Source organism: Felis catus, chromosome B3, assembly GCF_018350175.1.
Source record: "Felis catus isolate Fca126 chromosome B3, F.catus_Fca126_mat1.0, whole genome shotgun sequence".
NCBI classification, from domain to species: domain Eukaryota; kingdom Metazoa; phylum Chordata; class Mammalia; order Carnivora; family Felidae; genus Felis; species Felis catus.
In genome coordinates this window covers 76947349-76966152 of record NC_058373.1, presented here as the reverse complement: position 1 = coordinate 76966152, position 18804 = coordinate 76947349, and the positions used below count along the sequence as shown (strand labels likewise).

The 18804-nt window shown below is 36.3% G+C and overlaps 1 long non-coding RNA gene across 35 annotated transcripts in view; it reads right to left on the bottom strand.

Moving 5' to 3' along the window:
- The window catches only part of LOC102899317, a 582165-nt gene that overhangs the window by 198213 nt on the left and 365148 nt on the right, over nucleotides 1-18804 (bottom strand). For all 35 annotated transcript variants that reach the window (XR_006599459.1, XR_006599462.1, XR_006599457.1 and 32 more), the window contains one exon: nucleotides 16842-16965. This is a non-coding gene — a long non-coding RNA (uncharacterized LOC102899317). The remainder of the gene's footprint in view (nucleotides 1-16841; nucleotides 16966-18804) is intronic.

Here is an 18804-nt window from a genome sequence, read left to right as displayed (position 1 = left end):
ATGTATACACACACACACACACACACACACACACACACACACACACAAACTCATAAACACACAGATCCCCAAAGTATAAATTTAGCAAGTGCCCTTAGAATGTAACTTAAAAAAAAATAAAGATATTGGGTTGTGTGTAACATAAATGTTGTAAACATAAATGCTGTGCTGAAGCAAAGAAACCTCTCTTAATGGTGAGACTTTTTACCAACTGCTAAGAATCTCATCTGTTACAATACAGTTTTAGGGCTTTGAGACTTAAACAAAACATAAGTATTATCTTATATTCCCTCCTACTCATCTGCACTCACATTTGTAAAAACAGATCCAGTAGCGCTGCTCAATTAGCAAATTTCATTATGTTTTCCCCTTAAAATCCCTTAGTTCTTTGTACTCCAGAAAAAAATGTTGGTAATACACTTATGAGAGTACAGACAGTAGATAGATAAGAAACAAATAACTATAATTGATTATGTTAAGCATTGTTTTAGAGCTAAGTACGAAGTATCAGATATCTTGGTGAATAATGTTCTCTTTCTATGCCTTAATCCCACACTCAATAATTTATCATATCTACCTACACTTTTCTACTTATCTCATAAATTGTACCATCTTAGTATTTCTCAAAAATGCTCCCTCCCCACCTTCATTTGTTCTAATCTAGATTTGCATAAACTTTTAAAGCTTCTCCTGCTTCCAAGCCTGATCCTACAAACTGTTTTCCAGATACATACCAAGAGATCTCAGGGATATATTCCCCTCATTAAGTCTAGCAATGACTCCCCACTGAATTTCCAACAAAACATGAACTTTTTATCCTAATGCAGGACACTTTGTGAACTGGCTTCTACCTGCCTCTCCAATTTCCTTGTTATCACATTCCAACACTGAACTGTATATTGAGTTCTTTTTCCGAACAGCCTGTATTCTTAGATGTCTTGACATATCAAATCTCCCCTGGGCTCAAAATACTATAAACACCTTTCCCCCATAGACCATTATGACCGATGCAAGTCTTCATTAACTGGTTATCTTCTATGTTGACAATTCAGGTATCATGGTTACTCTTCTGGGAACACTTTCCAAGTCCCCTAAGCTGAGTAAGGGTCTCTCCAATATTTCTCATAGTATCCCATGCTTCTTTGTTTCATTGTATTTACTGTTTTTAATATGCTTCATTGTCATGGGTTCTTAAAAGTCTCTTTTTTTTCCCGGAGCACCCTGGTGGCTCAGTCAGTTGAGCATCCGACTTCAGCACAGGTCACAATCTCATGGTTTGTGAGTTCAAGCCCCACATCGTGATCACTGCTGTCAGCGCAGAGCCTGCTTCAGATCCTCTGTCCCTTCCCCACTTGCGTTTTCTCCAAAAATAAATACACATAAAAAAAGTCTCTCTTTCCCAATAGGCTATTATTATCATATAACATAATGCTATGCTTTATCATTTTTAGACATTTTTAGAATTTAGAAATATATAAATATGTAGAGGGAACTGCCCTACCATTTGCCCATGTCCTTACATCAGACTGCAAAATAGGAATTCCTAAGGAATATTGAGAGGCAGCTTCTGTATCCTCTTCTCTTCCTCTCTACAACCTTCCAAAGTCATCACTTACCCAATCCTCCTGACCATCTCGAATGGAGAAGCAATGAGATGATCTAACGTAAAGCTTTAGGAAGAGGGTCTGTCTGTAAGCATGCATAGCTTAGCCTCTCTTGGACCTGCCTGTCTGGAATCAACATGCCATCTCCTCTTCCCTTACTTTATGGCCACTGGGACAGAACCTGGCCCTTGAAGAAATGGGGTTGAGTTGCTGGATTCCTATGCAATGAAGAGGTAAGTTAAGTCAGTTCAGAGCTAAACCTGATTTAGCTTTAAATCTAAGCCATATGCCATGTTCTGACTTTACTGGTAATAATGATAATAGTTCAGTCTCTGCTTGACTCATAGTTATTTCTCAATTGGTTTAGAATCTGGAGAGAACAGAGATGTCAATAATTAGTCCTATCAGAGACCCTCAAAGTAATATGAAGGTTAACAGTTAAAATTGCACTTACACCAACCTTTATAGGAACATTTTCAGTAGGAAAGTAGAACTTGAAAAAAACACTGATAATAATAAAGTTATTTAAAAATTTGTCTTCAATACCTAGTTATAGATTTGTAATTTGTGTTTAAAAATAACTCAACTCCCTACTAAGAGAAGCATAGATTTGAAAATTTACAACTCTTTAGATGCTGTTGGAAGAAATTAAAGAGACCCTATTATTCACTACAGTCAATACTTAACTTCTACAGCTTTGATTTAAAGAGTTAATTTATCTTTACTGAGGAAAATTATCAATACAAAATCTAAAATTAATTGAATGTTGAGTTAGAGGAGACTTGAATAAAGTATTTTAAAATAACCATTCGCTTGAACAGTGAACTCTATGTGACCTTTACTAGAGCCATATGATGGTAAAAAAATTAAGTGAGTAGAAAATTAAAAGGAAAATGTTCTACCATTTTTCTTCGGTCTCACTGACACCATTGCCCTCTATTTATCTACAACCAAGAGGCACTTAGTACTTCCAATAAATATGAAGTAAAATCATTTTAGGGCTAACTTTACAGTAGCAGAATCAAAGGCATTCTAACTGCTAGATAAATATGAGGCAGCTCTCTGCAGTGAAAAGAGAAGTTGAATGAGAAGGGACATGAATTCTAGATAACCTATGCTAACTTACTTATGTCTCTAAGCCTCAATTTCTTCACTTATAAGATGGGGATGATGATAATACAACAATTTCACAGGGTTATATAAGGATTTGAATGAGAATTATATAAGGTTCATATATGTAAAATGCTTACCAAAGCATCTAGCATATAATTAGTAAATAGTAATAATAGCAAACACTTATAAAGCATTTGATACTCAGACACTGCCCAAATGTTCTACATACAATAGTTCATTTACTACTCACAACTCTATGAGATATATATTAAAAATTAGTTCATATTATTGCTTACATTAGTAGAATTTCTAAAATGTTTATACGTCTCTTGTGCCCCATTTACACATTATTCGTTTGCACCCCATTTATTCTGAAGGCACTTCAAGGACCAGAGTCATGTTTTTCATTATATTCCATAGCTCCCAGGATCTCACTGTTTAATAACACAACAGTTGAAACAGCCAACAAAGGCAAGAATGTGGTAGGGCAAAGGCATACCTCAGAAATCTAAAGACAAACGATGGGTGAGTTGTTCTGCATAAGCAACAACAGTTCTTTGTCATGCCATTGCTCATGTTTGCTCCTGGCATCTGGTAGTTATGATATAGATGGTGACCACAGGAATGAATGAGGAGCACGAACAAATATCATATATAGATTCTTTCAGTCACAGACTTGAAGCAGAAACAAAACAATAGAGAACTCCATATGTAACACGGAACATACTTATTACTCAGAGTTAGATTATGGCTAGTGCCACAAAGCCACTGGGCTCTGGCATACATATGCTCTCCAATATGCAGAGGGAGAGACTAGATTTGCACATGCACAATTTATTCTTGGACAGGTTCACAGAGAGCACAATGAGAACTATCTGTAGGGCCACCTACATCACAACCCATCTGAAAATACTGTTTGCAAAGGCCCCAGCAAACTAATTTCCTTCCTTCATTTCCATCCTCAAAGAGCTCACAGCGGAGGCGACACATGGAACATGAAAACATAGCATTGTGGTGTACAGAGAAAGGGAACCTGATTCAGAATAGGATGGCTTCTGAGGGACCACAAGCCTGAGCTGAGTCTTGAACGTAGAGAAGACAACAGTCAAGTGAAAACAGAAGGAAAGATATTCCACGCAGAAAGAGCAGGTTGTTACTTCAGCTGGGTCAATACAAATGCAGAAGTTGTGGGTTAGAGAAGGTCAGAGTGAGACATGGGAAGGTGCGGCAGGAGTAGATGATGAAGGAGCTATTGTGTCACATTTAGGATTTTAGCTTTAGTTGCAGAAGTAACAGGGCTGGTTGAGGTGTTATAAGCAGAGCCACAACCTAATCAGGTTTTCTAGGTATAAAATGAAATCTGTGTTTAACTATGTGAGAGTTTAGGATATAACACATAAAATAAAATGATGGGAGCTTTTAAAATTTTTATCTTCACCATTCATGAATGTGAGGCTCATTAGTTTTTAAATCATATGCCTAAAAAATGCAACTCTATGTTTGTGAACATGGGTAAATAACGCTCCTGCAGTGGTCATTACATTCTTGGTGTCGGTGCTATTGCAAACAGTAATGGGATAAATGGAGATTGATCACATGAATGAATGAAGGACACTCAGTATAGAAGCTTCCAATCCTGCAAGAGGGGAGGATGAGTAGAAGGAAGTGACTCGTAGTCAGATCAAGAGCTGCTTCAACATTTGTTCAAAAATAATATGAATTTGCTTAATTGCTTTGTTCTGCATGATGCATGTTCCTTTAGAGATGATCTCTAACTAAAGGTAATACCTAAGAGAGGATCCAAGAAAGTTGCCTCCAATAAAGTGATAACTAAAATTATGCAACCCATAGGATGTTAGAGAAAATACTTAGATGACATAGAAACATATTTACCAGTATTACTTAATGGAAAGAAATGCACGTGATACTTTGTACAACTAAAGTATGATAATAAAAGGAAAAAAATTTGGATGAACTAGTAACAGTACTTTAGATGATTAGGACTATAGGTGCCTTTTGTTCTTTTTGCTTACTTATATTTTTACAATATTTTACAAGAGACATTACATTTCCTGGGTAGATGAAAAATAAACATTTGTTTAGATTAAGAAATTTCTAACAAAGAGTTAGCCTATGAAATCAAGGAGCTATAAAAAGAGAGGGTATGTTTCTATCAACAACACATTAAAAGCATGGTGCCCGTATGATTCAATATTTTGTATATTTTAAAGTATTTCCCTTTTTAAAAACGCACTGGTGTCTTACATTCAAAGACAATTTATACTTGGGCCAATATTATTTTTTATTATTTTTATTGCTTACTGCTTTACTGTTTTGGACTAAATGCTCTCGTAATCCTTGTTATAATATCTCTCAACTCACAGTGCTGAATAACTTAAAAAAACATATGTAATAACTGCAAAAAAACAACACAAGAAGACATCCACAAAAGTACAAATGAGCTCAAAGAAAGTGCAATAAGCAAATCTAGAAGTATTTTTAATTTAAATTTTAAAAAAGCTCATTTTATCAATAATTTGGTTTGAGTTCTTTAGACGCCCAGAGTAAAGCTGCAAAATGTGTTCTAACTACATCCTTTGATATGAGAACTATGTAAGCATGAGCTAAGTGTACTTTGCATATATTCAGGTAATGTTTCTGAGCATATTACACCTACATATGCTATGCAAAATGTTGCAGAAGATTAAATTATCCCAGCCACATTTGGGAAGCGGCAGTATGTCTGTCATTGCATGTAAACATATGCAGATTTATGCAAAAGATTCTCAAATATGTGTACCTAAAGTCCCAAACTCCCCACAGACATGCAAAGCCAGAAGGTTTTGTTTATTTTCAAATTATTGGAAAACCTATAAATGGGACAAAAGAAATAGATACGCTTATGTTGTATGTTCAAATTTGGGGCATCTGTGTGTGTGTGTGTGTGTGCGTGTGTGTGCGTTTCCTTCATTTCTTTGTTAAGTCATTTGGCCAAGATTTTAAATTCATCTGCAGTAATCTTTACGGTAGACTTAATGTAAGCACAAAATTTCCATTTGCTTCAGAAAGTCCTCCCAGAGTTAGGGGAGAGAGTTCATGCACCATTTTACATAATGAATCTGATTTTGTCAGCACCTAAGACCCTTCCTTGTTTGTTAGCCTTTCAAAGGGGTACATTAACTCTTTCAGATTATTGCAATAGAATATGAAAAACTGCTAAAGTGGTTTGCCAGGGTGAAGTCACTTTCCAGAATGGGTCATTTATCGCAGCACAGTGAATTAACCTCTGTTTTGGTAAATCAGGTAGAAATCACAAGAGTGGCTCTGATGGTGTAGGAATAACGTAGTATCAGTAATAAGAAATAAACAATAATAGGAAGATTTTCTAAAGGAGTCATACTAGATTTTAAACAGTAGACAGTTTCTGTACAGCTTCTGTGAACTGAATTCTCTTTTACCAAGGGAGTTTTTAAAAGATCTATGTAGTATTTTAAAATATGGACCCCAAATTCTTTACCCCTTTTCCAATTAAGAGGTAGGTTATATGTTTCTTCTTTTTGAATGTGGGCTCTGTGAATGCTTGACTAGTGAAATAAGGACTAAGTAACACTGTTTCTGATTCTGAATTCATGCCTCAGTAAACTGGCAAAATTCTCCTTCTTGAGTCTGTTGGGATGCTCACTTTTGGGACCCAGTCGCCATGCCCAGAGCAAGCCAGGCAGCCTCTGGAAAGAATCAGGTGAAGATGAACCGAAGTCCTTGACCCTCAGTTTCAGCTGAGCTCTTCGCCAACAGACAGCCACTTTACCAGCTGTCTGAGTGAGCCCTATTGCAAGTGGATTGCTCAGCCTTGTGGAACAGAGAGCTGCATTACCTCACTAAACCCTGCCAAAATTGCAGACTCATAAACTAACCAATTATAGATTTCAGTCATGAGGTTTGGAGGTTCTTTGTCATGCCACAATAATAAACCAGAACAGGATATTTTTGTTGTACAGTGACCTTCCCTTTGTGTGGGAAGGTACGTGTGTGTGTGCGTTCACATGCACATGCATGTTAAATACATCTGCTCACATTGTGGCTTTTGAGGGAAATGCATACCTATAAAAAATTGGTTCCTACGTAAGGAATCTGACACTTATTGTTGTCATATCTAGTAATGGTTTTGAACTACATGGATGCATGGAAACAGGTTCTAGTATAAAAGATACAAGGGTCAAGGAAGAAAGTGTATTCAAGAACTTTAGAGTTACTGTAATATTTACCTGAGTTGAAGGCTCTTCTCTTGAATAATCAAACCACATTAACTTTAGCAAGAGTTGTTCCTGCTTTCCTCCTTTCCGATTAAGTGAGAAAAGAAGAAACTGATTCTGGTCACAATATTTAACCAACTTTTGTTTGATTATATAGGTTTAGTAAATGTATTACTCATACACATTGGAGCAGGGATACCTCAAGGTTGTTTTTCACTCTGTGTTGAACTGTCCTTTAAGGACATGTAGTCAAATTCAAATTAGAATTATCTTCCTGTAAATACCTCCCTACCAGTCTAAAGGATGTTGAGAGTTAATAGCAACTCAAGTTTGCAACCATTTGACAAATTCTAGGTGGATGCTGGTGCAGAGTGATTCAGGGCTACTTTCAAAAATCTTTTCCTGGGAGTTAAGGCCAGATGCCTGTAATTTCCCTCTTGGAAAGAAGGGACAAATTAAACAGTTGTGTCATTAAATCCTTAATGTGAATTGGTTTCTTTTATCAGTTCCCATTACGTGCAACAGCTAGCTCCAAGTTTGTTTGGGCAGGAAGGAAGGAAGCAATGTAGAGCTACTCTCCTCAGAAAGGCAGGTGTTCCGCTGAGGATGAGACAAAGTTATTGAAGTCCAATATGCACAGTTTTGCCTGTGTGACCTTGTTGCTGTAAAGCCGAGTCAAAGAAAACATATACCTGTGTTCATTGGGATTTTTATCTTCTAGTCTTTGTTGGTAGCATTATACACTCAGGGAAGCTTATTCAGATTTTTATCCCACTGGGAAACACTTAGCACCATACTGCTTTAGCGTCCTCCTAGCCTCCAAGAGTGAATAAGCACCTCTGTACTGACTTACTACCAGAAAGTAACTCAAGCAAGGGAAATCAGGTCATGACTCTTAAGGTTCCTTAAAACTCTCATTACTATTTAAAAGTGGAGTTTGCATGGTTATATGATCAGACCCTTAAGATAAAGACTGTTTTCTGTTCCAACAGTTGCTTTATCAGCCATTGGCCTGTGCTGTCTTAAAAATACACACCGTTGGTGGCCATTGTCCTGCTCCAATTTAGTTAGTGTCAGGGTAATTCTGCAGTCCCTTATGATCAATGTTCTACAGTTTTTATAGGCATCTCTCCTCTGCATAAATATTTCCTGATCTGCCTCCCTGTTCTGCCCTGGAGGTCTATAACCATTTCATAAAATGGCTTTAAAAAGGAAAGTATTTCTTTCACCTCTATTAAGATGTCTCTGCGGCAGGAGGTAGGAGGCAGGAGCTGTTTCTGTCATCATTATTTCCTTCAATCTGTTATGCACATATACATGTCCATACTCCATAGAGTCCTTCCTGTTTATTAACAGCCTCTAGATAATCCAGAGTGAAATGGAGTTTTATTTGCCAAAGAAAAGAGGTATAAAAACTGTTTTCTAATTAGATGATGATGTGTCAAGTACTTGCCACTTTGCTCTTTCATTGGGGTTTTGTTCTCTACTTTTCAGTGTATTCATATATTTTCATTTATTTTTATCTTGACATAACAATATTTTCCTAGCATTCGTTTTCCTTGTACTTGCTTCCTTTTACTAGTAGATGCTGGGTAAATGCTACTTTAAGGTTTTTGAAAGAACTTCATAAAAGATGTCCCCAAATGAGCCAACCAATTGAAATTAGAAGTCTTTCTTTATCGGGGCCCTGTGTGGCTCAGTTGGTTGAGGATCTGACTTCGGCTCAGGTCATGACCTCACCGCTTGTGAGTTGGAGCCCCAAGTAGGGCTCTGTGCTGACAGCTCAGAGCCTGGAACCAGCTTCAGAGTCTATCTCTGTCTCCCTCTGCCCCTGGCCAGCTCACACATTCTCTCTCTCTCTCTCCCAAATATAAATAAACATTAAAAAATTAAAAAAAGAAGCCCTCCTTTATAAGTAAACTGATTTTATAAAATTTTAAAGTTTTTTTAGGTTATTTAATATATTGATAACAACAAAAAAATCAGTCTGCATGGCCATATTCTGTTGCCCGTTAAGCATAGTAGCTGCTGAAAAAGTGAAACCTAGTTTTAGTTGAGGAAGGGAAACCAGTGAAGAAAGGAGAAGGAGAATAGCATTTTTACCCTTAATATCGCCAGTAGTATCCTTAGCCCTTTATATGCATTCTTTCAGTGGCCACCCACAACAATACTATAAGATAGACATTGATTTTTCCATTTTGCAGATGAGGAAACTGAAATTCAACAAGGTTAAATCTGTCCAAGTTAACAGCCGATAAATTTCAGATCTGCAATTTCATCCCTGATTTCTCATCACCACCTCAGGGTTATACAATAATGACATTACCAACGGCTAGCCTGAAACAAGAAAGAATAAATAAACACTGCAGAATTTTAAGTTAGGAATTCAAAGTTTTAAAAGCATGGGACAAACATTCTGCAGTTTAGTTGAATGGCAAATGATTGAGGTAAGACCCTAGGCCTGGGAAAATGTAGTGACTTTTGCTAAAACATAGGCTAGGGAAAGGAACAATCAAACAAGGAAACAAACAAGCAGCATCAATAGCCGAAAGGTCAGGTTGTGGACCACTTTCTGATAACGCTACAATTGTTGCAGACTAGATGGTGATCTTCCACTGCCTTCTTCCAAATGTTTTCAAATCCAGCAATTCTAGCAACTTTTTTGCAGAGTATCACACCTTTTTAAAAAACTTGTAATTGAGTTGGAAAACAGTTTTTTCTTGAAATTGGAAATGCAGAGTCCATCAAACAGAATCCTGTATTTTTTATAAAGAGGAATTTTTAATATATATTTTGGAGGGGTATAAATCTTTCGTATTTGAGTCTTAAAATAGGATTGATAAAGGTAATTTCATAATCAATTAAGTTCCTAGGCTGATCATTTCTTTACTTTTTTTTTTTTTGAGGGGTCAGGTAAAAGGTAAATAAGATGACATTAAAAACAAACCAGGGGTGCCTGGGTGGCTCAGTCAGTCGGTTGAGAGGCCGACTTTGGCTTAGGTCATGATCTCACAGCTCGAAGGATCCTGAGTTTGAACCCCTGGAGCCCGCTTCAGATTCCGTGTCTCCCTCTCTCTCTGCCTTCCCCTGCTCACGCTCTGTCTCTATGTCTCTCTCAAAAAATAAAATAAACACTAAAAAACAAAAACAAAAACCAGAAGTGCTTGGGTGGCTCAGTTGGTTGAGCATAGGACTTTGGCTCAGGTCATGATCTCATAGTTTGTGAGTTTAAGCCCTGCATCAGGCTGGCTGTCAGCACAGAGCCCGCTTTGGATCTTCTGCTGCCCTCTCTGTCTCTCTCCTTCTCACGCTCTCTTTCAAAAATAAATAAAACATTAAAAAAAAATGAAACACTCTGTACTTAAAAGTGAGAAAAGCATCATATCTAAAGAGGTAACATTCACCTAGTTTTCTAAGGAATATTACATCTAACATTGGTCCCCAATTTGAAGTAGGCTTTGAAAAAGCTTGGATAGTTTTTAAGAGCTTGGGAAACGAGACGGGCCTTTAAACAGAGGATAGAAGAAACAATTTTATTAAGTCATTTTTCTATAGAATGAGTTAATAATAGTTGCCAAGAAGAAAAGAAACAACTCTTGACATAGTTTACTGTTGTTCCCCTATTCCAATGAATAATAATAAAACAAAGGATGAGTTTGCAGAGGGGCAGGGAGAAGTCCTGGATGTGAATACAAACTTCCAGACTATTAGAGTGTAAGATACTATATTCCTTTAGAAACCCAGCAGTCTCTGGCGTGCTGCATAATAAACATGAAGAAGCAATAAATATTTAAACAACTCCCCCAAGAGCTAAATGGTTAATGAAATGAATGAATGAGTAAGAATAAGGTATTGCTTTGTCAGAATAAATGCTTTTACCACATGTGTATGCCAGTGGTCCTCTGAAAAGATGGAACTTGTATCACTTCCTAAGTAACTAGTTCCATTTGAAATAACTTTAAACTTCAAAAGGCCCCTGGAAGTGATAATTCTTCTTTTTCAAAGTGTCTAAATATTTATTTGCTGCTTTAATTCTGATTAATGAGTTAGATCTATCCCTTGATTGATTTTCCACTTATAACTTCCTTATAGTTTTTCATGCCTGTCAGAAGTTTGTCGTTGGAACTTCATCTCTCCCTTCATATAATTTCTCAATCCTACACATCACTCTGAACTCTCCTTATAATAAAATTTCCCAGAATGAAACATCCTTGAACCTACACTGCCCCATGTCAAGGTGGCATTGGCATTACTATAGATTGAACAATGAAATTTCATTATCAAAAATGAGCCTCGAGCCTCTTACCCTGTTTCAGGTCCTGGTGATAACCAAAATATACTGATGCTACTGCCTCCTTCTGCCACCCATTCAGTTCATTTTCGGGACTCCAGGTATCCTGTGTAGGTAACAATCCATTCTACTTTACTGCCCTCATGACACTTGCTCTGCAAAAGCCCAATAGACCACATCACAAATATATAATTCTCAGGGAGCTAATGCACCCAGAACTGAAATGCCCTTCACAAGGTCACATAGCTTCTTGCTGAACAAATGCATAATGTGTACCTTTCTGGATTCATTCAACGTATCTTTCAAATAGTAGCTCTCTTCTACTTGTTTTACTTCTTTACACAGGGTTTACTATCTGTGGTGGCAGCAAGGACTATGAAAACATCAAGCTACTGTAACTGCTTTTACACCAAGCTGTTTCACAAAACCATCAGAAGAATGAGCCAAATGAGTTGTACTGTCCTCTAGACAAGGGGTTTCTTACATGAAAAAAAAAGTGGAATCAAGAAGAGGTGAAGTAATGTGGTTTCCTTACACTAATTACAAGAACATCTATAGGAGTCAAAGCAAGACAAAGGAACCAGGAAACACCCTGGATTGCAAACTCAAAGAAATGTATTTTATTTATAACCAAGGTCATTTCCTTATGTTCTACAAAACCGCTCCTAATTTCTTGCCAAAAGGTTATTCCAAGGTGAAGCTAGTATAATCTCCTGGCATTAGACACTTCACTACAATTACTTCATTTGAAGGAAGCATTTTCATCTTAATATCATAATCATGAGGTTGGGGTCTACAGCCTAACTCTGAACGGGACCTGCACAATTCATTCCAGTTTTGCCTCAACTGATCTGTCTCATTTGATCAAACACCAGTTGTGTTCTTGCTTCACATTGTTCTTAAGCTGGAAGAAACTAATCACTCTGGCTTTCTTCTTCTTCTCCTTCTCCTCCTCCACTTCCTCCTCCTTCTTTTTCTTTTATCTATTTATCTTTAGAGAGAGAGAGGGAGAGAGAGAAAGCAAAAGAGAGAGAGAGAGCGCGCACAGGCCGGGGAAGGGCAGAGAGAAGGAGAGACAATCTCAAGCAGGCACCTTGCCGTCAGCACAGAGCCTGACGCAGGGCTCGAACCCACAAAGTGTGAGATCATGACTTGAGCCAAGGTCACGAGTCGGATACTTAACTGGCTGTGCCACCCAGATGCCCCATCCTCCTCCTCCTTCTTTACAATTTCTAATTCTTTATAATATCTTACTGACTAGCATATGTTTCCCTACATCCACGAATATAATACATTAAATTTCTACATTAAATTTCTAAATATAACATTCATTTTGTATGGTTATGACTTCCTCTAATACATCCTCTCCTACTCTGCATCACATTCATTAGGAAATGAATGTCAACACCAACCAATCAACATCAACACCAACCAATACTTGATTATACACCAAGCATTATACACAGTCAAGGACATTCAGAACTAAAAAAAAAGATACTTTTACCACCAAGAATATTCTAGAAAAGATAGAGGCATAATAAACACATTAAAACAGTATAAGTAATTATAAAATTCAAATTTGGATTGCTATAAAGGGAACTGAAGAGGTGCATTTTAAAATAAAATTCCAAGTATGAAGGGAATAAATCATACAATAAGCTGATGCCAGCTTATGCAGAACCTTGTTGGGCAATAGTAAGAGAAAATAAAAAATCAATATTAAATTAATAAAATAATAATAGTAAAATTAAGAATAATTAGATAGCATAAGGTATGTTGAAAACTAAAAATACAACACTGAGATTTAAAAAAAGGAAGGCATGAAAAGTCAAGGAAATATATACATTAACAATCAAAATAAGATATACATTAATAATCAAAGAGAATAGATTTTTAAAAAATTAAAGGAGGGGCGCCTGGGTGGCGCAGTCGGTTAAGCGTCCGACTTCAGCCAGGTCACGATCTCGCGGTCCGGGAGTTCGAGCCCCGCGTCGGGCTCTGGGCTGATGGCTCAGAGCCTGGAGCCTGTTTCCGATTCTGTGTCTCCCTCTCTCTCTGCCCCTCCCCCGTTCATGCTCTGTCTCTCTCTGTCCCAAAAAAAATAAATAAACGTTGAAAAAAAAATAAAAAAAAAAAAATTAAAGGATATTCAAGATTTCCATTATATTAGTAATAAAAATTAAATAAAATGATACTAATAAAAACAGATGGAAAGAAATCATCAAAGAAATAATAACAATAATTCCTATAAATGGTCAAAGAAATAATAACAATAATTCCTATAAATGGTAGACATGTGCCTCTACATATAAAGAGCTGACAGAGGGTCTTGTACGATAAAACAAAAACATTCTACATCAAAGAATACCATCTTGAATTTTCCTCACATCAAGGATAAAGAAAAAAAATTAATATCATCAGAGAGTAAAAAAGTCTCCATACAAAGGAATAAGAATCACATATCACAGAAATTCTCTATAGCAACAGCCAGAAAAACATGGACTTAGGCCATCACAATTCTGCAAGTACATGACTTTCAATTTAGAATTCTGCATTCAACTCGTTTATCAATTAATTGGGGGTGAGGGTGAGTAAAATAAATTCTTGTTTAGACATGTAAAGATTCAAGAAATATACAGCCCATTTTTCCTTTCATGGAACTACTAGAAGATGTGTTTCAGATAAACAAAGAAATAAACCAAGAAACAGGGAATAAATTTTAGCAGAAGAAGGAAAGAAAAGGAAATCTCCAGGATACAGGAAGTCCACAAAGACAGAGTAGCTCCAAAAAGCAAATGGCCCAGAACGGCACAATAGGATGAAAGATGGTCTTCAGGATAAAATAGAAATGATAAAATCTCTAGTGGAATAGAGGTTGTGGAAAATAATACTCTTGGTAGATTGATAATGAAAAAATAGGCACATATAAACTATGTAAATGGAAAATGAGGCAAATATTAATCAGGGAAAATAAATGATGTAAGTGATACAATACATATTTTACACAACTTTCCTTAGCAGTGGGTAATATTTATATTGTCACATCATACAATCAATTTAACCAGAAAATTTGACTCAAGTCAAAATTTTAAAGGGATTTCAAAGGGGTGGTACAAAAGAAAGAAAAATCCTGATCTTCCATAAGAGGAAATCATTAAATAATGATTAAAATGGATGCACAATAAATAGCATTATATGCACATGATTTTATACAGCAGAGATAAATAACCAAAGATAAGGCAAAAAGAGTAAAGTCAGAACTCCTGGGGAACAGTCTTAAGGGAGGGGCAGAGAACAACAGAGAGGTGCTATTTATTTTTACATAAACTTTTAGTACAATTAGACTTTCTAAAAAGTGACCATTTCATTGATTAAAATAAAAAACTGATAAACTATTAATATGACAAAAATAAATAAAGTATACGTATTATAACATAAACCTTTAAAACTCAGAAAGATATAAAAAGTCCTATAAATGCCACAACCTAAAATAATGACTATTCCCACAAAATATTTTCATATGTTTGAACATAATAGTAGCATATTTAATATGGAAAACATTTATACACACCAATTATCTCCCACCCAATTTACTGTTTATCAAAAAGATAATAAATAGTGCTATGATATTTAATACAGATAATATAATGTCTCTACTCCAATATTAATACTATGGACTCAAGCTATTTAAATTTTTTGAGAATGTAAATGTGCATGTATGTACACACACATATGTTCAAAATGTACAGGTATAACAAGTGAAGAAGCGATGTCCCTGTTCTAAATTGAGTAACTGTCCATTCTGTTGCAGTTGTCTGAGAGAAAAGTGTTTCGGGCAGAGGGACAAGCCAGATCAAAAATCTGTGAGGTGGGAGCAAACTGAAACATTTGAGAAACAATCAAGAGGCTGATGTATGTGGGGCAGAGATGGAGGGAAAGAAGAGTTGGTGGTGAAGTCAGAAGAGTAATGCCTTCTTTTGTCACACTGAAAGGACTGGCATTTTTTCTGATTGACTTGGGATAGCATCACAGTTTTGAGGTGGGGAATGACAGGGTCAAATTTACACTTCATCAGTTTCAATCTGGTTGTCTTATTGGGTTCAGTATTCCAAGTCACAGGTAATAAGAGCTTCAGCCAGAGTATTAAAGGTAGAAAGTTAAGAAATGGTCATTTTCAGGATACATTAATGAAAGGCAGAGATGTTAGGATTTTCTGCACATTAAAAGTCAGTATCTTTTACTTTCCTCTTATCTCCAGATCATCAATTTTTTTTAAATGATCAAACTGCCTTCCAAACTGCCTTTAAAACCAAAACTCAGGATTCCAGATGTTTTTCATACTTTTCCCTGCTGTCATTGAGGTTTTATGTGATGAGTCTTATGTGCTAGTTTTTAGTTCTACCCTTCCCCCAACACATACCCAGCACAACAATGAAAAAAAGCTGTTCGACATCATAAAACTGTGAAGGCATTAACTCACACCTAACATCCATGGAAGCCTAATGACACAGAAAAGATCTGGCAGGGATCCTCAGAGGATTGCTAATTGATATGAACACAAGTTTCTGATTAGGAACGTTATGTTATCTAGTTTTATACACAATTATCTGCATTTCTGGTTTGTTAGAGACTTTGAAAATATAAATTATGGTTAAAACCTATTGATTCTCAGAGGCTATATATAAAACCTCAACTTTAAAACTGGGGAGTTATTTCCTTATATCTGTGCCTGGCTACCCCTCCACCCCCTGAATTGCGGTAAACAATTGCATCTTCCAGGGATAAGTTAATAAAAGCATCTGTGTTTGAAGCATCCTGGGTAGACTGTGTTGAGTCACATCAGACAAGGCATGAGCAGGCTTTCTGTGACGCTTTTCTGTGGCTTCTCATAATCAGTGCAGTGAACAACTAAGATGGAAAAGAGTGTTCTGGAACTTGGTTAGATTTGAAAAAGACAAAGCTCTTCAGGTTTCAAAACAATTATACGTGCATGCTCTATGCATCCCATTTTTTTAGATGAAGAGAGGTAGAGACTGAATAATCTAACCAGGATCACACAGTACACGAATGTATGTCACTACATGGAAAATGTTGCGATATCTATTTCAGCTCTATAAATTTTCAGGGTTTTTTTCTTCTATAAAACAAAGACCTTAATGGTATCTACCTCAGAGTTGAGCTGTGAAGATGAAATGAGTAAAAATGTGTAACACACTTAATATAGTCCCTGGGCATACTGTCACTGAGTAACCATTAATATTCTGATTAAGAACTTCATTGTACTGAACTGACAGTAAGAAACCCTCTTTGTTATACTCATTTCAGTTTGATTCTGCACATAGTTTCCTTCTGTTGGAGAAAAGCAACATTTTAAAGTCAGAAAATAAGGCAATAGATGGCAAAGTGCTTGGTGGATGATGTGTGCCCTGGAGGTGCTGAGGTTTGTTGTATTATAAATAATACTGTTCACGTTATCCCTCCTGAGTTTCTGCAGCATGGAAAAGGTAATAATGTGTAACTGATGGAATTTCAAATAAAGCATTATTAAAATATTTGTTCAGTGACCTTTTTGCTCTTTACCTTTTGTCTTCTTGTGGCTGTTAACATTCTGGTGCGATCTCCATCCATCCTACACATTTCTTTCAGTTCCACTCACGATGTCCTTTAATTGGTTCAAGCCATCTATTTTATTTTCTCTTTGGAACTGAGAAAAGATATGTGATGGTACTTGTTAAGAAGTTTATATTCTAAGTTAGGAGGTCCAGGTCTGAAGAAAGACCTTAAAAACGGAATAAAACATCAGTCAGCTTCTCATGGTGTATGAATTATAATAAGTACTTTGGAGGACCTTTTGCGTTCCACAACCTAGCAGGGTGCCAGATGGTAAAAGCCTTCCTTGGTACTAAAGGATGCTTTTGCCTGTGTGGGGTGCTAAATCTGTCAGTGGTATTTTATTCCTGACAATCGAGAATGCTGAGACAGTCTATAAACCTATTTACATATTTACGATATTCTCAGGATATAATTCACAGATTGGAAAATTTTAGATGAAAACAGCAGAGGAGGGCAGAAACAAGAAAGCATAATTTTTCAGGAAAAAATGCTTAAAAGAACAAGAAAAAATATCTTCTCATGATCCATGGATTAGGGATGACTCAGAACATCCTCATGAGAACAGTCTGTTTCTACAAGGCATAAAATTCAAGGTGGCTCACAGAACTGAAATCTTGCTTCGTCAGGATCTATGTCAGGGAACATTGGTAGGGGTAAGTGGGTACCTGTTAAGTTTACCAGGGACATGAATATTCCAGACTCTAGGCTTATGATGCAAAGAATCAGATTCATTAAGAGCCTTCTAGGCAAAGAATACTGTCTTTAGAATACCATTAGATTTATAAAATTAAGAATGATAGTTCTGGAAGTTTCAGTTTCCTAGAGAACAGATTTACAAAAATAATGAAATATACCTTAATTCTAAGGTGATATCACCTATGAATTTATCTTTTTCTAAACAAAGGAGTAAATAGCACATTAACATTTAGTATCTCAAGGCCAGAGGAGGGCAATGGAAAGAAAAACATATTTCAAATGAAACAGAACTAAAGGAAGGTAGGGGACCCATAAAGTTGTATTTTTAAAAAAATATCTAACTGGATGAAAATCCACAAAACCCAAAATTCAGTAGAGAATTTGTGTGTGTTATAGAAGAGGAAAGCTCTTCTAGGTCCAACAATATGGCAGATGAAGTTAAAGTTACAACCCCTTCCCCTGCAAACACTTGGAAATTCTGCATAAAACAAACCATCAATTATAAATGAATAATGAATGCTAAACTAAGTTTAAAAGGAAGAAATCAAGTCAGCAGGTGGCTGGAATGAAGAGGAATCACAAATCCAGAATTAACAGAACAAATTGATACTATGGCTTATACGGATGCCTACATTCACCTCTTACAGGAGTTCACATTTTTTATTTGAATTGCCCAATTCTGAGAACTTGAAACAATGAAAAAAGTGACTCAGCTCCTTTCTGTGTTGATCAACGAACAATCGTAGTTGGAGAACTGTATATGACAGTTACCAGTCAGTGACTGGGTCACTTGATATAGGACCATCTGACTTCATCACTGGGTGGATGAATTACTACTAGATACAGAGTTGCCTAATATTTGACCAATGAATTCAGTAGCATATGATCTGATGGTATGTTTCATAAAAAACAGATTTTGGGGTAATGATGAATGTAAAAAAGATTTTGAGATACTTGAAAAAGTTGTAATGCATTATAAAAATATCTATAATATCTAATGGTTATGTCACAGCTCCTTCTAATACTATTGTAATTTAGTGCCTATACTCATGATCAGAGGGAACAGTACATTTTAGTTACACCTTGAACAAAATGAAAATGTGATTTTTTCATCAAATTCCAGGCCCCTAAAATCTATCCATGGACCTTAATGGTTAAGAGCCTCTGCTTTATGTGTATTGCCTCATCTAATTTTTACATGACCCCTGTCAAGTAAGCATTATTATTTAACTGA